Source organism: Mesoplodon bidens (genome assembly GCF_964165515.1).
Source record: "Mesoplodon bidens genome assembly, chromosome: 4".
NCBI lineage: Eukaryota > Metazoa > Chordata > Mammalia > Artiodactyla > Ziphiidae > Mesoplodon > Mesoplodon bidens.
This window is the reverse complement of record NC_138160.1, coordinates 25,764,606-25,788,011: the sequence shown is the minus strand read 5'-3', so window position 1 is coordinate 25,788,011 and position 23,406 is coordinate 25,764,606.

Below are 23,406 nucleotides of genomic sequence, written 5' to 3'. Positions count from 1 at the left end.
TAGCATAAATTCATGGAGGCTTGCAAATGTTATTCATGCCCTATTTTCTCTAGGAAGCCTTTTCAAACATGGTTCATACTATCCCTTGTATTTCTCTCTAATTTCTAACTCCTTCCCCATAATCTCCAAATATGCATAGGTCCTACAGTATCTTAGCAATGCCTTTCTGATTTGAATGTCATTTTCTTTCCCTGTAAACTCCTCAGATAATATCATATTTGCTTCCACAACAATTATATTTAGCACTCACAGTTTAGTCACCTGTAAATCTGGATATTTATTTTACATATTACACTTAACTTTACAACAATGAAACTGTCTGTGGTCAATATGAATGAGTGATGCTGGCTTCATTCATTCCTTCATTTATTAACCTATTTAGTTTTCAATGCATAAAGTATTAAGTGTTTTTTATGATCCAAGTAGTCTGCTAGGAGCTTAGGTTTTAAGACAGGCACATTCTTTGTCCCTACAAGCCTTATGTACACTTGGAGAAGAGAGCTATTGTACAAATAATAAATTGAAAATATGAAACTTTACTAAAAATTATAAATACACAGTGAATAAGCCTGGGAGCCAAAAGCTGAGGAGTCAGAAAATGACTCCCTGTCATATGGACTGCCATAACAAAATACTATATCTGGATGGCATAAACAAAAAAAATTTATTTTCTCACAGTTCTGGAGGCTGAGAAGTCCAAGATCAAGATACTGGCTTACTGTGTTCCTGGTGAGAGCTCTTTTCATAGCTTATTGATGGCCACCTTTTTGCTGTGTCCTCACATGGTCTTTCCTTTGTTCTTGTGCAAGTAGAGAGAGATTTCAAGCTCTCTGGTGTCTCTTTTTATAAGGGTACTAATCCCATCATGAGGACCCCACCTTCATAATATCATGTGACACCAATTATCACCCAAAGGGCCATCTCCAAATATCATCATACTGGAGTTTAGAGCTTCAGCATATGAATTTTGAGGGAGCATAAACTTTCAGTTCATAATGCTGTCTAACAAAGTTTACATTTTTACTGATACTTAAAGGTGAAGAGAAGTGACAATGGGAAGGCAGATAAAAATACTTTTATGAAGGCTGGAATTAGAAAACAATGATCATTTGGTTAACTGAAGCAAACCTAAGAATGTTAGAGCCTGGTAAACAAGACAGAGGGGTTGTCATACGACATAGATGAAAGAGAGGCAGAGGTGAGATCATAACATTTGTAATGCTGCACTCAATTCTAAAAGAAAAATAATAGTGTTGGGCTTTAAGCGGGGGAGTGACATAATCCCCTATGTGCCTTTCCAATAAATTGGTGTAAATTAAGTCTGAAGGCACATGAAAGTGTGTGCAAGAAGTAATTGTTGTGGTTTGTACTAGAACAGTTGTAACAAAGTGTGGAGACAAGTGAAAAACCTTGAGAAATATTCAGGCTTTGGCAATCAATTAACCTGTAATCGGGTAGGACGTGAAAATGAATGCTCCTCTTTTTATAAACTTCATATTTCTGGCATGAAAATCTCCTGGTATATTAATGCCAAACCGTAAGACAGGGAATTATTGGAGGGGCATGAATGCAAACTCTGTTTCTGAATGTTGTTCCTAGTTTTAGTAGGAATGTTTGTGTCTTTTTCTTGGGCTAATGTCACTGCCTTGTACTGAGAGTTAACTCCCCAGACTATACAAAGATTGAAACCCTGATTTACTATTTTTGACCACTTTCAGAAGGGACTAGAGTTCTATCCCTGACTCAGGGCTCTAGAACTGGGTCCTTGTCATTTCCCAAGCAGGGAGTTCAGTAATTAACAGGAAGTATGAAATCATAATAGGTGAGTGAGTGCAAGTCACATTTTCTTAATTGAAGATCTTAGTTATTTTATCTGGCCCCCAGCTTTGAGAATCAGATTATTACATGTTCTTGAACTTTCTCTCATTGGGACATTCTATGCCCCCTATGTTACTCCTCCCTTCTGAAGGACTATCACACTCTCCCAAACTACTGATGTTATTATTTTTGGAAATTTCAATATTCACTTATCCTTCCAACAACCTGGTTCCTTCAACTGCTCTTCTTTGGTGATCAGTGATCTTGGCCCTTACCCAACTTGATCTCTACCTACTATCATACCTAAAGCTTGTCATCACCAATAGCTGCAACTATGGCATGATTCCAAGTTCATGCATATGATAGTTTTATGTATCAACTTGGCTGGGCTATAGTACCCAGTTATTCAATCAGACACTAATCTAGGTGTTGCTGTGAAGGTATTTTGTAGATGTGGTTAACATACCATCAACTGACTTTGAAGGATGACCTTGGTAATATGGGTGGACCTCATCTAATCAATTGAAAGGTCTTAAAGGAAAAATTGAAGTTCTCCTAAGGAAGAAGAAATTTTGCCTCAAGGCTTTTGCATCAGCCCTTCCCCAAGAGAGTTATCATTCTGCCAGTCTGCCCTATGAATTTCAGACTTGCCAGCCCCAGAAATGAATTATATAAGCCTATTCTTTGAAATAAATCTCCTTCTCTCTCTTACCTCTCTCTCCCTCTCTCCTCTCTTCCTCTCTCCTCTCTTCCTCTCTCCCTCCCTCCCTCCCTGCCTTCTTCCCTGTATCTCTCATTTCTATATATACATATATACAAATATATATTTGTATATATATATATATATATATATACACACATAGATATATTTCTAAATATAGTATAGATACCTATAGATAGATCTAGCTGATAATAAATATATAAATAGATTTACACACAGACATTCTTAAATACATCCCCCCTCACACACACACACAGACATATCCCACTGGTTCTGCTTCTACTTTTCTGGAAAACACTGACTGATAAAAAGTATCTCTCTCTCTGACTCCAATGAGATTGATCATTGCTTCTTTCACTTATGTCTATGCCTTTGATGTTCTCTCTTCCTCCCCTACCCAGTTTAAATTTCATTAAATCAATATAATCACTCCCTTGAATATCTATGCTCAATTGCTTTGTCCCCTGCTTTCTTATTCATATTAACTTGGAAAATTTACAATCTCGGTTAAGCCTATCTCAGTTCAAGCTCTGCACACACACCTGCAGCCATTCAAGTGAAGGTAGGTGGAGAAAGGCACTGTAGAGACATTGATTTGTCTCATGTTAAATTCATGATGAAAAAGGTCGTGTAGGCTCTTAATGCTTCTTGTCCATTTACATTTCCAATGTCCTAGAAGAGTAGTTTACATCTTCTTTTCTCCTCAAATGACTTCCAAATCCACATTCTGGCCTAATATCTTTTTCACCCATCAAATTCTAGTGATAAATGATTGAAGTCAGACATAATGTTACAATAACATCTTCATTAGTCAAGAATATGTTTAGCTATAAACAACAGAAAACCCCTTCATATACCAATTGCTATCCCCACTAGATGCTGCTTCCATAATCCATACAGGAGAAGAGAGAAAGGGCAACACACAGAGAGGATAAAAGACTGAAGCAGCATGCCAAGTGAATTTGCCTATTTTAAAATACATTTTTAAAACATCTTTATTAGAGTATAATTGCTCTACAATGGTGTGTCAGTTTCTGCTTTATAACAAGGTGAATCAGTTATACATATACATATGTCCCCATATCTCTTCCCTCTTGCATCTACCTCCCTCCCACCCTCCCTATCCTACCCCTCCAGGTGGTCACAAAGCACCGAGCTGATCTCCCTGTGCTATGTGGCTGCTTCCCACTAGCTATCTATTTTACGTTTGGTAGTGTATATATGTCCATGACACTCTCTCACTTCGTCCCAGCTTACCTTTCCCCCTCCCCATATCCTCAAGTCCATTCTCTAGTAGGTCTGCAATTCCCGTCTTGCCCCTAGGTTCTTCTGCCCATTTTCTTTTCTTTTTCTTTTTTCGTTTTTTTAGATTCCATATATATGTATTAGCATACAGTATTTGTTTTTCTCTTTCTGACTTACTTCACTCTGTATGACAGTCTCCAGGTCCATCCACCTCAATACAAATAACTCAACTTCATTTCCTTTTATGGCTGAGTAATATTCCATTGTATGTATGTGCCACATCTTCTTTATCCATTCATCTGTCAATGGACACTTAGGTTGCTTCCATGTCCTGGCTATTGTAAATAGAGCTGCAATGAACATTTTGGTACATGACTCTTTTTGAATTATGGTTTTCTCAGGGTATATGCCCAGTAGTGGGATTGCTGGGTCATATGGTACTACTTATGTAACACAAAACTATACAATAACAAAAGAGCAAACTACTGCTGTGTATAACATGGATGAATCTCACAGAGAGAATAGCAAGGAAAAAAGCTAAATACTTAAGAGTACAAAATGAATGACACCATTCATATAAACTTCACAGACAGGCAGAACTAATCTGTGGTGATAGAGGTAAATATGGCAGTTACTTTGAGTATGGGAAAATGATTCCCTGGTGGCATAAGAGGTACTTGGGGAGCTGGTGATGTTCTGCATCTTGATCTGGTGGTGGGTATGTGTGTGATAACCTTGTAAAAATCCATCAAACTATACATTTAAGACTTGCATTCTTTGTATATATGCTTATTTCAGTAAGCATTAAAGTTAAAACAACTATTAAAAAAAAAAGACTTTTTCTAGAAGTCCCCACCAGTATCTTTCATATAAATATCATGGGTTAGAATTGAGTTACATAGCCACTTCCAATCACAAGGAAATCTAAGGAGTCAATTATTCTTAACATCACTGCAAAGAACAAACTCAAGTGTTTTTGGCTGTTGGATTTGGGATTTTTTTCTTTTTGTAAAGAAAAGGGAAAATAAATGTTAGGTGGCAATCAACAGTTTCAGTATAACTACTTTCAAGATTTTTATGTAACAGTTTTATAATACCATATAAACTATAATAATTGTTTAAATTGCAATAATGAGATTATTATTTTGCTGAAAATGATAGCATACGAAAATCAATCAGCAATTTATTATAATTATTTTAAATATTTACAAAGTGGTAGGGTGTATACTAATAATTTGAACATCAATAAAAGTTTTCATGTATTAGTAACATCCTTGTAGCAATCCTAAAGATGGTAGAATTCCATTCTCCATAGTAAATATCGAATAATTTAATGATAAAAGTGTAACATATAGAAAAATAAACTTTCTTTGTAAAGATACCTAGAGCACAATTTGAGTAAATTTAGAATCTATTAATTTCCAATTTAATACAAGTGAAATAAAACTTCTAATGTTTTGTTGTTGTAGGGGGAAGGGAGAAAAAATTTAAAAACAAAGTTATTCTAAAATAATCTAGAGTAAAATATATGAAATAATAGAAATCCAATGCCAAAAAATATAAGTAATTCTAAGCAACTATACTACTAGATCTTACAATGTATTATAAAATTACAATAGGCAAAGGAGATAGATCAATATTACATAATGGGAGAGAAAGAAAGGAAGAAATTATATTTATCAACTGAATATTAGATGTTTGATAAATACTTGATTTTAATTAAATTATACATTTTAATTTTAACATGCCCTCCTTTTTCCAAAAATGAAGACATTTGAAATACAGCTGTGGGCCTTCAGTTAAGAGAGAAATGCACTTGTACATTAGATTATTTATATGGAGTTAAAAAAGAAATCTTCTGATCTTTGAGTTAATTTTTTTACTGTGTGCTGTCTTAACCCCTGCAACTATAAAATAATATATTGCAATCCCTAAATGTAAAATGGAGGTAGCAGCTTCATAATTTCTACAGAGGAACAGCAATGTTGTTGTAGGAAGTAATCTAAAGTAGTGTTTATATAGAAATCTATATAAAATTAATTGTAACAAAATCAATTGCCCAAATCCAAAAGTTTGGATAGGGTAATAAAGATTCAGACGGAAGAAGGGCTGTCTTTCCTTCCCAAGCTAGCTCTAGACACCATCATTGCGTATTCAAATCCTCATTTACATTAGATCCCAGGGCCTGGTCTTAACTCAGAATTCTTAAATTAGGATTGTTGACAACCCAACATTACCTTTCTTTTGCCTGTATTGTGTCCCTCTGCTGCCCTCATCTGATAAACACTGATTCATCCTCTATGTTTTTTGATTTTTTAAAATACAGCTTCTATATTACAGTGCTTCTAGGAACTTTTTTTTTTTCAATCAAGCATTTATTTATTTATTCATTCATTCATTCATTCATTCATTTTTGGCTGTGTTGGGTCTTCGTTGCTGCGTGTGGGCTTTCTCTAGTTGCGGCGAGCGGGGACTACTCTTTGTTGCGGTGCACGGGCTTCTCATTGCAGTGGCTTCTCTTGTTGCGGAGCACGGGTTCTAGGCGCGCAGGCTTCAGTAGTTGTGGCCTGCAGGCTCTAGAGCACAGGCTCAGTAGTTGTGGTGCACAGGCTTAGTTGCTCTGCGACATGTGGGATCTTCCCGGACCAGGGCTCGAACCTGTGTTCCCTGCATTGGCAGGTGGATTCTTAACCACTGTGCCACCAGGGAAGTTCCCATCCTCTATGTCGATGAGACTTCCTTTTGGGGAAATAAATACTCTGCATTTTGAGCAGTTTTGTAACTTTTTTATCAGCATATGTTGAGTTTTCAGAAATGATTTCAAAAGGTAGACTTTTTTGCAACAGTCCTTGAAAGAAATATATTTACAAGAAATGAACGTGAGAAAGTGACAAAGCATTTTGGTTCTTGTTATGTGAACCAGTTACACTGAAACTATAACCACAATTATAGTAGCAGAAAGCAACTTCAATCCAACTGCACTTTCTCTTGTGTTATGAAAGAGAGCAGAAATTTCAGGTATATCATTATTCATAGTACATTCTCATTTTCAAAGTAAGTATATATATATATATATATATATATACACACACACACACACACACACACACACATATAAATGTCACAAGTCTTGTAATTCCAGCCCATTCCACTGTGCTGTGGTTTGATAGGTTGAACAGATTTTGAGTAATTATGATTCTACTAACATTTTTGACTAGAAATCTCATTTTGAATGAAATGGGCATCAATTAAATTTCATTGCAGAACATATAGTAAAATGTGTTTTTTTTTACTTGCCATATTTTTCTTTACTTGTATATTCCTGTTGAATATATTTCATCAAAGACAAAATCATGGGAGGTTTTAATTCAGTCTATATCTTTGCAACAGGTAGAATGAGAAACTCAGGCTTCTGTGTTAAAATTGCTGGTTCAGCTACTTAGTATTTGACATTTAGCAATATCTCCATAGCACCACTTATTCTCTTTAAGAAAACTAAAACTCAATCATTAAAATATAGAAGTATTTATATCTGAATGTCTCATAGACCTTACTATTTTAGTCTTGATTTTAAAAAACTTTGGGAGACACCACATTATGCCATGTTTGGATTGTTAGGTGATTAGTGTTATGTGTGGGATACTGTGCAATTCATGCTTCAGAAAACCTATCTCTTTTGGTTTATAATCACAAGAATCAACAAACCAACTGTCATCAAGTTCTTCATTGTCCCCAGTTAAGTATTTCACTAAGAGCTGCAAAAGTTTCAGCCACACTCAACTTTAATAAGTATTGGCAGTATTACTTGAAAATGGATTTATTTTTCCAGCTTTAGCTTTACTAGAATTACATTGTTTCCATCAAAATATTTTGCATAGGATCAAAAAATCTTTGAGCTTCTAAAAAGCAATGGAGTACAATATATTCTTCATATTTTTATCCCAATTTTATTGTAGTGCCCATTTACAGATACTCAGAAACAGAAGGAAAAATAACCAAATAATATTTGCCATAGTGAGGGATCTAAAGTTCTAATGTGAGAGAAACAGGAGGCAATTGTAGCAAATGGAAAAGAAGCATAGCAAATTTTGCCAGGTATGTAAGTGTGAGAGGATGGAAGTCTAGGATGTGCAAATAGTGAAAATACCTAGGTTGAGAGGTGAGCAGAGGAAGAAGATAGTCTGGTGATGAAGTCACTCTGATCCTAGAGAAGACTTAATGATAAAGCTGCAGTGTTCAGGAAAGTAAGTTAGTGGACTACGAGCTGGAACTGAAAGGGAGAGACAATATCTAATATGAACAAGGAAGTTACAGTGAAGTTAAAACAGGTAAAAGTTAAATGCAGAGGCTATGAACTTGAGAATTCGAGGAAAGGCCTCTGTAGCAACTCAGAATAAACCTTTTCATGTGAACTGTTGTTCAAGAGCTGGAAGCTAAAAGGCAAGGTCAAGATGAGTTTCAGATTTCTCGTTTCTGATAGTTTCAGTCTCAATATCTCTGCTCTTAAAACAGCCTTGCCGCAGCTGCCCAAGGAACAGTATATGTTCTAACAACCTCTGGAAACTATAGCATGCCAATAAATAAATGATCTGTATTTTGTTTTAGTCTCTTCTCTCTCTCCTATCCTCTCTTTCCTTTTCTTACCTCTCCGATGATCTCCTGTCTTCTCTCCTCCCTTCCCCTTCCCTTCCCTTCCCTTCTCTTACCTTCTTTTTCTTTCACTTCCCTCCATGTCTTCCTTTCTTCTTTTACTTACTGTGTCTGCGCTGGCTCAGGTATTAGTTTCCCTGCTGGTGGGGAACCTAGTTAAACAATACATTTTGCATAATCTCATCAGATTGAACGTCCTAGAACAAAATTCTGGCCTCATAAATTCACTTCTCAAGATGAATTATGAAATAGCTTCTTATTACCTTTTGAAAATAGTTATAAATTTTCGGACTTGCAGGAGCCTCCACGATTTATCCTCAATTTATTTTTCAGGCTACAATTCCTGCTCTCTTGCCTTTACTATATTTTAATGAAACATGTATTTTAATATTCTTCAGCCTTGCCTTATGCCAGTGTTTCTAAAACTTTTCCTCAAAGTCCTGCTGTTAGCAGAATTAAGTACATATTCAAATTGTCCTGAAGAGAATAAGAAATTTATTAGAAGACTATGCTGTTTACATTATGGTCTCTTATATGCAATTTTAAAATACGAAATTATGTTTGTTGGTATCAGGAGGAAGGCCAAAAAATCAACATTTCTCACTGGTTAATGTGGGAGATGTTTTCCTAAATCTACCTTCTTTTGAAAAAGAAGACTATTAAAAATAGTTGACTTTCTGGGCTTCCCTGGTGGTCCAGTGATGAGACTCCATGCTTCCACCTCAGGGGGCTCAGGTTCCATCCCTGGTTTGGGAACTAAGATCCCATATGCCACGCGGCGTGGCCAAAAAAAGAGGAAAAGAAAAAAAAATAGTTGACTTTCTATGATTGATACACACCTTGCTTATATTCTATATATTTTGTCCATATTTTGAGAACCATAATTCATTTAAACCTGTGATTATGTTATTTTTCACTATTTCACAGGTTGATTCAGGATTATCACAGGTACACAAAGTTCAGAAGGCTGCCAACTATGTAGTATTATGAAAATTAATCAGGCTACTGATGGTAGGCATCTCAGTAAGTGAACCTTCCCAATGGGAGGTCCAAACACATTTTATATGGCAGATGAATGAAATATAAGTGATGGAATCTCTGACCATCCTTACTCTTTTAGGGAAATAGTTGTCAAATAATTTTTAATTGTGAAAAGATGACTGATGATGGTCTCTATTTAACCACCAAGGCTACAACTTTCATCACATGTAATTAAATTAATTGTCTCAAATGACCACTAGTACCTGTGATCTATTTTTCTTCCAACTCATAATCTTCATTTTAATGACTTGCTGATGACCTGTATAGTAAAAATATTAAAAAATTGTTGATTCATAGTATTTTATGCTGATGTTAACTTCAAATTGAGTTTTTGAGCTAAAAAATAGTATGCAGTCTGTGAATTAATTCATCTTATGTGCTATTCATCAATCTCAGCATAACAAACCAGCCCAACATTTTATGACTTCAAATAAAATTTACTACTGTCTGTCACAGTTCTATGGATTGACAAGGCTCAGCTAAGCAGATTTTACTGGAGATCTTCATACAGTTGCCATCAGATAGTGGCTCTAGACATGTAGACTCTCCACTGGACTTGAATGTCCAAGAGGACAAACTTGCATGGCTGGCTGTTGATACTGACTGTTGACTGAGACCTGAGTTAGGTTTGGCAAATGAGGTGTCTACTAATGACATTTCCATTTGGCTTGAGTCTCTCAACATATAGTGTCTGAGTTCTGAAAGAGTGTCTCCAAATCAATATTCCCAAAGGCCCAGGTTGAAGCATATCTTTTAAAGTAAAACAACACCATTTCTGCTGCACTCTATTTCTAACAGCATTCTCAGGGCTTAACAAGATTAAATGCTGTGGAGAACTAGACACTTCGTGTTTAGAGAATCATAGAATCATGTTGTAGAGGAGCATGCATAATAGGAGATTTTGTTGAAGTCCTCTTTGCACAATGCAATCTGAAGTAGTCTTCCATTTGATCATACAACTCACATCTTTCCAACATGCAAAATACATGCACTTTGTTCTCTAAAATACTATACTATTACATTCTCACTTCAAGTCCAGGCATCAGCTAAAAATCCAGAATCTCATTATCTCAGGTTAAGGTACAGACTTGGTTCCTTAGTATCTAATCTGCATGTATACAGTTGTTCTCATCTGAAAACCTTTGAGGTTAAGAGAGAACTTACCTGTCTCTCATACATTCATATATAATAATGAGGCAGGAATATATTTGTTTTCTTTAAATTAATTTTTATTAGAGTATAGTTGCTTTACACTGTTGTGTTATCTTCTACTGCACAGCAAAATGAATCAGCCATACATGTACATATATCCCCTCCCTTTTGGATTTCCCTCCCATTTAGGACACCACAGTGCATTAAGTAGAGCTCCCTGTGGTATACAGTATATTCCCCTCAGTTGTCTATTTTATACATAATATCAATAGTGTATATGTGTAAACCCCAATCTCCCAATTCCTTCCACCCCACCACTTCCCCCCTTGGTGTCCATACATTTGTTCTCTACGTCTGTGTCTCTATTTCTGCTTTGCAAATAAGGTCATCTATACCATTTTTCTAGATTCCACATATATGCATTAATACGCAATATTTGTTTTTCTCTTTCCGAGGAAGGAATATATTTGAATACTCCCATTAGGAAACAGGCAGAATGAGATATACATAGAAGTCACTAGTCCATAACAATTGTGAAACTCAGCCAGTTGCATGTTCTAGTTCCTTCATGCAAAAGGAACTGGTTCATGCAGTTCCTTTTGCGTGAAGGAAAAGGAACTGCATGTACCTGGGCCCAATCCTTTTCCTTTGGTATGGTTTTCTATGGTTTGGTTTTACCTTTTGACTCTTAGTTCTGGCTACAAGTCATTTTTTTTACCCTCGTTTTAATTAGTAATGACCTGTGTTTGTACCTGAGTAGATTTCCCAATTTCCTTCTCATGCACAGAAGATTGAAGTTCAGAAAACTCCTTTCATTTTGAGCCATCTTTGTCAATTTTATTACATGATGGTTTTTCCCCCAAAATGATTCTCTTTAAAAACAATGTAGTGGGTTTTTTTTCTTTCTTTCTTTCTTTTTTGCATGTGAAAATAATATTGGAATTCACTCCATCGGACAAGAGACACACTCTCAAATTTCTTTGAGACAGGCCCTCTCTGATGTGGACTGAGGATCAGGGTTATGTGGGACAACTTTGGTATTCTTAAAGATTTTAAGTTTATCAGAGAATGTCTAAGAGGCATGCCCTTATGACACTTTTTGTATAGCTTAGGGTGAGCAAACTATGGCACATGGGCCAAATTTGGCCAATGACCTGTATTTTGTAAATAAAGTTGTATTATAACACAGCCACATCCTTTCATTTATGTACTGTCTATGGTTTCTTTCTACAATGACAGAATTGAGGATTTCTGCAGAGATCGTATGGACAACAAAGTCTAAAATATTTGCTATCTGGTGTTTACAAAAAAAGTTTGCTGATCCCTGGTCTAGTTGAGATGGCTTATAAGGCACTACTTAAATCTTTCTGATGTCTTAACAAACAGTTTATATTCACCCCTGTGATATAAATGTTACTCTGGGATTATGTTTTGCAGCAGAACCCTGGATTTTATCTTTGCCCTAATGTTATTCCCCATTTTGAAAACTGTTTTTTGCTGGATGGAAAGACTTAGAATGAAAACTGCTATTATGTTCTAGCCCAACAATTCCTAGCTTCTTTATATTTTGGCTAAATTCCACTTAAAGTCAAACATTTCAAACCTTACCTCATTTCTTTATATTCCTACCAATCATACACAGCTAAAATTCTGCTTGGAAATCCTCTTAGTCAGATCCAAAAGATCTGAAATAAATTTTCTATTTTCCATGTTACTGCAGGTCACAGTTCTGATATACTTTCTGCTACACGTATCATCTTTATTTCAGTTTTATATAAGGATTTTCTCAGTGTCGTTCCTGTTCTCATTAACAGTCTTCTTGAAAGCTTTCTAGCCTCTACCCACAGCCCAGTCACAGAGCTAACGTCCTACCTCATGAACTCATGAATTCATCTAGATCTAGTATCTAGATTAATTTTAGAGTAAATTTGAAAAATAAAATCCTTCTGCTTTTTCCTTTTCACCCATATTTTAAAAAATCATTCCTTGATAAAATTTGAAAATCCATACTTATAAAAAATGTATTGATTTCACATAGGTTTAAATATATGTGACATTTTGTATCTTTTTTCTATTGTCCTCATTTGTTATTTTGTTTTGTAAAATTATTTCTTAGATGCCCAATTCAGAATTATATTAATTTTAAAAAAGATAATCCTTTGAATTGATTTATTAAATTTGGTGTATGGAGAAGCTAATTCAATTATTTCAGCTTTTACTTTTATTAATTCCCTTTTCGTGTATATACTGGTTTACTTTTATGTTTTTCCCTGGAGTCCCAATTTAAATTCTGAATTAATTTTTTTTTTTTGATTTTTTTTTTACAAAAATATATCTGGTTTCATCTTATTCTACTGCTTCATTCAGCATCATGAAAGTGGATTTTAAATATTGCTGTATAATATTTTAAGTAAATTACTGCTTAGTGTTTCTAGAAGAATGAGTAATAAGGTTATATCAGTGTATCTCTCCATGATAATAAAATACAGGATGCATTTTGAGGCAGTTTCTAAATCTACACTCTATTATTTGATTGATGCTGCTTTAGACAGACTCACTTGGCATGGTTTGGATAGTGCTTTGATCTCACTGTCATTTCATCATTGAGAGCCTCAGGGACAATGTCGTTTCTGTCAAAATGAACATGATTTCAAGTTGTTATAATTTTTCCTCATTTAAATTTATTTATAAAAAGTCAAAAATGAAAATGTGTATGTTAAAACTTTAAAATTAAATGTTTTGATTATTTGTTATGGGAGACTGTATAGCTAAGAATGTAGCTAAGCCTACATTTTTAATAAGAATAATCTCAAAAAAAAGTTTTAATGAACTAATTATTGGTGTTTGTAGTTAAAGATTGAAAAATACAAGCAACACAATGTAAAATGATATACTCTTTTTAAAGCATTTATTATTATATATGGTAACCTTTTTACCCTATGTAAACTCATATCTCTATTTCTAACTTTTGAAAGATATGAACTCTCTGCATGCATCAGAAGTGTTACTATGATCTGTATTTATATTGCACAATATGATTTCACACTAACATCACAATCTTCAGTTGTGTTAATTTGTGTAAATCTTGCTTCTTCAATCATAAACCTTGTGCTGGTCCACTTAAGCAGAGTTCTATTGAACTGCACATCTGTGTGATAAAGGCTCTTAAGGGCACAAAACTTCAGTGTTTTCTAAAATTGGTATCTTCCACTCTGACCCCTTGTTTGAACTCCACTACCATGCATGTATATTACCTCCTTTGTATGTGACCCCTACTGTCCTCAAACCTATGGCTGTATCGTTGAGTGGAGCAAAAGACACAATAAACAGATAAAGTCCTCGTGTGTCATTGTGAGGGGAGCCAAACCAGTAAGTGCACAAATCTCTAATATTTTGCCAGGGGCAAACCTATGAAGAAAAATAAATAAAGGAGAAATTTCTGCTTCCAGAAATGATATAAAACATATTTATAACCAACTCTCTTGCTGAGATTAACTAGAAGAGCAGAAAAAAATATATTAAAAATACCTATGTGAAATCCAGGGGAGTAAGGATTGTGAGACCAAAATCCCAGAAAGAATGGAAGTTCAGAAAATGATCCCAATATTTGGTATGGTTTTTCTCATCAAGGCATTTGATGATTCAAAACCAGAGCCTGGAAATCTAAAAGAATGAATTGAGCTTTCAGCAAAATCATGAGGATGGGAAATGAAAAGTGGTATTTATGGTTCATTAAAGATGATGTGCCTTGATATTCACACCAGACTTTCAATTAGGATCATAAAGGTCTACACAAAGTGATAAAGGTTATGGAGGAATTAGCCAATCCTGAAAAACAGTGGGGCCAAGTTCAATTTATTACAACCTGTATATGGAATAAGGTTTACTCTCCATTGCCATCTGCTTTATAGAAGAAAAAATATGTCTTCTTTGAAGAGGATAATATATTAGGAATATTATCACCTATGTAATCCAAAACACAAACAAACAAACCCCACATACACAAAAAGACAAGAATTTACCAAAAAGCATGTGCAGGAGCAGATAATACAGTCAAATCTATAGTATATCCAGATATGGCAGGATATTAAAATTAATATAATTAAATTACCAACTAATTAAATTACATGGCTGGGAATTTCAGGAAATAATTCAACAGTATTAAAAAATCTGATGGTACATCCAGAAATGAAAGCAATAATAATTGGAATTAAAACCTATCTGTGTGATAAGGAATTAGCCAATTAGAAGATAAGTCAGTGGAAAATATATACACTGAAGTGCAGAAAGACAAAGCGAGGGAAACATAAAAGAGTATAAGAGACATTTGGATCAAAGTGGAAAGTTTCAACATGTTTGTAATCAGACTGCATAAGGAAAGGAGAATGAGAATGGATTAAAAGTAACATATGAAAAAATAACAGCTGAGAGTTTTTTTAACTGTCTAGAGCCCCAAGCAGAAAAAAAGAAAAGCCACAGAAAAAATGCAAAAGATCTAGGCATATTACAGGAAGTCTACTAAAAACCAAAGGCCAAAGAAAATGATGAAAGTAGCCAAAGAAAACACATATATTATTTTCAAAAGATTAAAACTAAAGTAAGCAGCTAATTTATTAGGAGAAACGTATACAAGCCAGAAGATAAATTATATTTCAAAGTACTTCAAAGAAAAAATTCTAAAAGTAGAATTCTACATCTACAGGATATATTTGTTTTGGGGACATTTGCAAAATAATATAATATTTGATATCAGAGGTGGAAGATGAAATAACGAATGATGAAATGATAAGCAGTGTATGTAGATCTAAATATATTACCATATGTATAAAACAAAGCAATAACATTTTATGACATGTTAAATGTATGGAAGAGAAAGTTAATTGGAATTATAGTATCCTAAGGTCGTTCATTATCTAAGAAGCGAAAAATATATACTAACAGAATGAACAGCTAACTATCTAATAGAGAGAAAATGGAATTAAAAAACAATGAATCCTAAAGAAATTTTTTTTTAAATGAGAGGAAAAAGAACAAAGAATAGGAGTGAAATAAAACAAAGCAAATGGTAGGTTTGGCCTAATTCCAATTATCAGTAAATAGCAAAATAAAGAATGCAGTTAAAATACAAAGTTTTTAAAATGGAATTTAAAAATTGAATTATATAATATTTATATGAATATTTATAATATTCATGTAAAATATAAGAATATGTAAATGTAAACAATGAAAAATGGGGAAAAAAAGATGTCATGAAAACACTAACAGAAGGAAAAATTTATACTAAATACCAAGCAAAGTAAACTTAAGGCAAGAATCATTACTTTAAAGAAAGATATTTTAAGATTATATAAATGCTAATTCACCAGGAATATATAAGAATTGATATCTAATAACATAGCTTTAAATATATATAGCAGAAATCTCCAAAACTAAAATGAGAAATAAATCTGAAATCAGTAGGAGATTTTTAACTAGTCTTATTAATCAATACAAGAACATAAAATTTGTAAAGATATAAAGGATTTGAAAAACATAATAAAAACAAAAGTATTTAATTGTCATATATACAATAATTAAACTCAACTATTGCAGAGTACACATTCTTTTTAAATGCCCATGAAATACTGACAATAATTATCCATATGGTGGGCTATCAAGCAAGTCTCAACACATTTCAAAGCACTGATAAAATGCAGAGTATAGAGTATGTTCTCTGATCACAGTAAAATTAAACTAGAGATTAGTACAGAAGAAGCACAAAATCCCCATATATTTAGAAATTAAACAAAAAACTTTTAAAGTCATTGGCTAAGGAAAAAGTCACAATGGAAAAGATAATGTTTTTAAATAAATGGAAAACAATATACTACATATCACAATTGGAAGGATATCATCGAAACAGGGGTAAAGGATAAATGTAGAGCTGAAAACATTTTATATATGAAGAAAGGCTGAAAATCAAAGTTCTAAGCATCCATTTTAGTGAGTTAGAAAACAAACTGCAAATTATAAGAAGCAAGGAAATAGTAATTACTGCAATAGAAAACACATTTATAATAGAAAAAATAAATAAAAAAGTCGATTCTTTGCAAAAGTAATGCAATTCTAGACTTGTAGGAAAACTGTTTTAAGAAAAAAGAGAGAAATAAACAAAAAAACCTATGCCAGGAATGAATAGAGGATATCATTACATCATAAAGATCTTCCAATGTTATCAAATATATCCTATTCTCATCATATTAACTTCCCTAATTCAATTAACATTATGTTTTGAAAATTGTGGAAGTCTTAAGACAGGGCTGTAAATTGTTTTACACTCATTCTATTGAGAGATGTGAACTTTTTTCCTTTCACCTTGAATTTGACCTATGGAGTAGGGCAAAGGTGATGCCATGTTACTTCCAAGAGCAGGTCATAAAGGGTCCTGCAGCTTCGTTCTTGTTTTCTTGGAACAGTCACACTTGGGGGTCTTAAGCCACCATGTAAGAAATCCAACTAACATAATTCTGCCATCCTATAAGGAAGCCAAACCCACATAGAAAAGCCATATGTAGTTGTTCTGGCCAACATCTCAGCTGTGCCCAGCCCTAAAGTAACCCCATACCAGGTGTTGGTGAAGAAGCCTACAGATGACTTCAGCTCTCAACTCAGGGAGTCACCTTCAACTGTATTCCCTGTAACTCACAGAGTTTGTGAGCTTAACAAAATGGTTGTAGTTTTACTCCTCTAAGTTTTGATGTGGTTGTAATGAAGTAATAGGTACATGGAACAGCTGGCATCTGAGGATGGCCGTTTTAATGTTCTTCTGCTTCCATGCTGTCCTACCTTAAATGATTTCTCTTAATGGAAACCCAAGTCAAATTTTAAATGGCAAATCTGATCATATTTCTACTTTATTTAAAATCTTTTGTAGAATGTCCAATGTTCTCAGAAAAACAGTAAAATCTTCCTTATTTATAGAGATTTCTCTGGTGTCAGCAATTTTATTACTTGAACACTAAGGTCAGGTCAGCTTACCCTGTTACATGCGCTTATACTAGTACATAGTTTATCATTACACTTCCTATAATTATGATTTTGCATGTATTTGCAAGATTATGTGATCAATGATTATCCCTCATTAAGCCCTAAATTTTTTGAGGATAGGGACTATGACTAGTTTTGATTATCATTTTATCACAGGCTCAAAAAAAGGAAGATCTAAGATGCTAAGAGAGAGAAAGATGATAGAAAAAAGGATATAGACTAAATTTAAAAAGGGAGAATTCTAAATATTGTTTTCTTGACTACAGGGTCACTTCTTTCTTTGAGATAAGAGGCCTTATAGTGGCATCTTGAGAGAATTTATGTGAGAACATTGGGATAGGGCCAGATACTTTAATTAATGAGAAAACAGAATGCCCGAACCCATAAATGAAAAGTAAGGGAAAACAATTTGTCAAAAGTTGTGCAGGAGAGGCTTTAAGATGAAATTCATAATTTCTGAGAAGGGAGATTTTGACAGCTGCTTCAAACTAACAAGATTCCAAAACAAGAATCCTTTTGATATTGTCATTTATGTGCCTAACACAATTATGACCATGTAAAAAGAAGCATATATAGCATAATAAAATACTTAAACTTGCCAAATGGACTGAGGCAGGGATATCAATTGAAACTAACTTCTTCCTGTGATTTTTTTCTGTATCTATGGCTATCTTGGTTTTGAAGGACAGACTATGGAATCTATGGGACTGAAAGGACTTTTAATATTGAGCTTGGTTCACTTGTGAATTTAGTGCTGGTTCTTATCAGGATATTGAAGATTTTGAGATCTGAACATGACACAGCTTGTTGTTAAGGAATAACTCCTGAAACCATTGAGAACTAACACTCAGTATAAAAAAAATTTAAAAGTTAGTAGAAATGACAATTGAGTTCATAAGAAATTATATCACTAGCTCAAGATTTGTAAATAAAACATTATATTTATATTATAAATCGGATGTTTCTCCAATGGAATCTTTTTGAAACAATTAATTAAAAGATAAAGATGCAAATGATATGACCGGCAAGGGCTCCAAAATATATAAACAGCTCATACAGCTCAGTATCAAACAAACCAAAACAAAACAAAAAACCCAATCAAGACATGGACACAAGACCTAAGTAGACATTTCTCCAAAGAAGACATACAGATGACCAGTAGGCACCTGAAAGTATGTTGAACATCGCCAGTTCTTAGAGAAATGCAAATTGAAACTACAATGAGGTAGTTTGCCTCACACCAGTCAGAATAATAGATGCTGGAGAGGATGTGGAGAAAATAATAAATAAATGCTGGAGAAGGTGTGGAGAAAAGGGAACCCTCCTGCACTGTTAGTGGGAATGTAAATTGGTATAGTCACTATGGAAAACAGTATTGAGGTTCTTGAAAAACTAAAAAGAAAGTTACCATATGATCCAGCAATCCCACTCCTGGGCATGTATCTGGACAAAACTATAATTCAGAAGGATGCATGCACCCTTATGTTCGTAGCAACACTATATACAATAGCCAAGACATGGAAGCAACCTAAGTGTCCATCAACAGATGAATGGATAAAAAAGATGTGGTATATATATACACAATGGAAAATTACTCAGCCATAAAAAGAATGAAATAATACCATTTACAGCAACATGGATGGACCTAGAGATTATCATACTAAGTGAAGTAAGCCAGATTTAAAAAGACAAATATCTTATCTATCACTTATATGTGGAATCTAAAAAATGATGCAAATGAACTTATTTACAAAACAGAAAGAGACTTACAAACATAGAAAATAAACTTACGGTTACCAAAGGGGAAATTGGGAGGGGGGATAAATTAGGAGTTTGAGATTAGTAGACACAAGCTACTATATATAAAATAGATAAACAAGGTCCTGCAGTATAGCACAGGGTAATATATTCAATATCTTTTTTATAAATTATAATGGAAAAGACTAAAAAAGAATACATGTATAAACATATCTAAATGTATATATATAACTGAATCACTTTGCTGTACACCAGAAACGAACACAACATTGTAAATCAACTATATTTCAATAAAAAAGATAAACTATGAAAATAATACAAAGTATTCATACTATTGAAGAATAGAAATTTTTTTTAAATAAAGAGAATATTCACAGTGTGATAAAATGTCAGCTAATGTCTCAAGAGATCAAAATTCTATAGCATTAGTCCAGCTAATGATATTTACCAGCAGTTAGTCATCTATAAGATTCTTGGCAAATACACGTAGGTAAGGTCTGAGGCAGTGATCATTTACACAGCTGCTGGCTCTTCTCATGACATCTATTTTGGAAGTGTTTGATCCAGTTGTTAAATTGTTCTTATTTTTACAAAATAAGGCAGGTTCTGATGAAATCACACTAAATTCATCAAAATAATATGTGATAGGTGTGATGTGAGTCATACCTGTCACATTTACTGCCATTGAGCATGCATGGTGTCTTTGTTATTTTCTTGCCTACGATGATTTCCTGTCTAAAATTGTATCACCTAACTTATTTGGCTGGTTTGCCAGGTAAATAAGAGTACGAAATTAATGTGCCAGGTGTTTTATTTCTTCTCATTTGGACAAAATTAAGATTATTTGCAAGAGTCTTGGGATGAACTGTAGCTGTTGGGATAGAAGTTTAGATGGTAAGTATAGGCTGGGCAGTTATAAGGAGAAAGATAATGGAAATACCAGTCTTTGGTCTTTAGGAAAATAAAAGACACTAAGAGAAGGGTGCCTAAAATTTGAAAGGTATGGCACTGGAATGCTTTCATTCATAGAAGGAAATAAGTATAATTTCACCTTTTACTTTACCCTCATCATAGCTCAGTGACATTAATATTATTGCTGGTATTATTCTACTTCCAGTAATGGAAGTAGAATCAGCAGTAATAGTAATAGTAGTAATAATAATAATAGTAGTAGTAATAATAACAATTGCAATAGTAACAGTATTAATAGTTTTTATAGTGTCACTAGTAGTTTCTAGTAGTGGTGGATTCGAGTCCTAGCTGGGAACAGATTATACTCAAAAGGCTGGATTGAAGAAAGTTTAACGAAGGATTATTTATAGATTCAGGGACAGAACAAATGGAACTTATGAGAGAAAATGAAGAGACTAGTAACACTGGAAGCAATCTTGACCTTGGACCTAGGAAGGTGTTATGTGAACAGGGTGGGAGTTGAAGCCATAGATGATGAATCATCTGTAGGAGCTATGACTCAAGATAACTGTTATCAGCCACTTCCTGGAGGCAGCTCAGACGTGGGGGTAATAAATACCTCGAATGCTCTCTCTTTCTGCCCTCTGATGTCCTGTGGTGATTTCCATGGGTAGCAACCAACAGGAAGCCAGAGACAAAGGTGCTCCGAGGAGACATTTCACAGAGAGCGACCTCCTAGGGCATGAAACAGGGCAGAGAAGGGTATAAAATGAATTTGGAGGAGCAAATAGTGAATGACCCCCTTAATAATAAGAAAAACAATAACGAAAACAATTACGATTGTACTTACTTTGTAGTTATTATGTATGAGATGCTGTCTGTTCAAGGTTATTTACATGCATTATCTGATACTTAATAAACATTATTATTCCTGATTTACAGTTAGTAACAATTTAATAAACGTGAGTTTATCATACCCTCATTTCATCTACAGGGTGATGTGGATTGCCTTGCATAAGAATTTAAACAGAAATATCACCCTCTATGAGAATGGAAGCCTAAAAATATGAACTTCTTCATTTTAAAAGAATGACTTGCCTTCATATGAGTTAAGGATGATGCAAAAAGGAGACAATTGACAAATCTTTTACTTGGATAAGAGAGTATAAAAAATCAAGGGTGTGTGTGAAAATAGCACTAAATTTAATGGAAAAAGAAAGTAAAAGCTTCTTAGAGACATGTTCAGGCACAGCAGGTCTTACTGTCTCAAAGTTCTTTACTTTCCTATGTAGAAGAAAAGCACACATAGTCTAAATTGTTTCTCCATCTGCCACTAAAGTGCTTGAAAACATCGGTAATTCAAAAATTAAAAAAATTATCAGAAGACAAATGCATAACTAGAAATATTAGATCAATGCACACAATTTTAGGAGAAAACTAGTAACAGCAGCACAGACTGCTTATTTTTTCCAGAGTTGTATGAATTCATCATAACCCTAGGAAAGGCATGGCCTTCTGCACTTTCCTTTGAACCCAAGGATTTATTTTTCTCTACTTTCTTTATCCTATTTTCCCTTGGGTTTGAGGTGCTAGGAAAATGAAGTCTAGTGATCTGCAATGGTAACCTTAAGTGGTACTTGTCAAATATGATTTGGTAGCGGAGAAACCAAGAACAAAAGCAGCAAAATTTAGTAGAAAGAGCAGTGAACTAGAGGGCAGGTGACCTAGACACCAGATATAACCAGTAACTAGCTATAGGATTTAAGAATAATCTTTTACTCTCACCATGCTGTAAGAATTTTACCTCCAGGCAGTCCCCATCCTCGGAAGGATTTTTATTCCAAAAGTTCATTTTGTCAGTGTGTTTTCAAGAGCACAAAACATATTTTCCCATAACAACACTCTTCTCAAGGAAGCACACAATGTCTTATTTATATGTATTTCTTCTTGTAACTACCTGAGTGTATTGTGTGTGTTTTAGGAAATGCCTTTTATTTTGTGTTATGCTTGGTGATGGCAAGCAAGTGTTAAGCTAGCTAGACTGTAATCAACTTTAGCAATATACACCTATTGACATGCATGTGCTTGTGCACACATACAGAATGGGTTGTCTTTTACCAATTTTGGATAAATATAGACTCAGAATTGTTGTTAGTAAATCAATGACACACTCTTAGAGACATGACCAAGTGCTTTTAATCACCATAAATACAACCAATATAACCTCCCTGTAGGCAAGGTAATGTGAAAACATAAGGATTATGCTTATTGGGGATAACAAGAGAGAGGCTTTTTTTATGAAAACATAAAATATAAAAGTTGCCTTTTTTTCCCAAGACCAAAATGCAATAAGAAATATCAAAAGTATTTTTTCACAGTGCTGTCGATAACCAGGTGATTTAGTAGAATTTTATAGACACTCAGGAAGTTGGAAAATATAGAGTTAGCTTAGTATAAGCTACAGATCCTTTCCACTTCCTTTCCCATGAGATTCCCCATCTATGTACTAGCTTTGATCTGAAGTCACAAACAAAGACTGTTTATTCAAGAGATCAAATGTTACTTTTGGTATAGACCCTGGGGAAACTCAGAAGAAGGATGTAAGCTTTGGGAGTACATTGATTTTCAAAGCGTTGATCTGAATAATCTATGACTTATTTAGTTTCTTCGACTGTTGGAAGATATACACGAAGGTGATGAACTCACAGGGCTTTGTTCTCTGAGCATAAATCCCCTCCTTCCCTTTGCAGTCATCTTCTTTATATTAACACAGAAAATACTCTAAATGGAAAAGCCTGAACTATACATCTTCTTGCCAGTGAGCTGGGAAATGTTCCTAGAGTTTCTCTGATTTTCTTGTTTTAGATTCAAAAAAAAAAAAACTAGACTCATTCTCCTTATTTTTTAATGTCATGCTTTGAGCTAATTTTTCTCCAAAAATTCTTAATATAATATACATCTTTTAAAATAGGCTTTATTTTTTATAGAAGTTTCAGGTTTACAGAACAGTTGAGCAGAAAGTTCAGAAATTTTCTGTAAATCCATCTCTCCCTCCACATAAAGTTTCCCCTGTTATTAATATT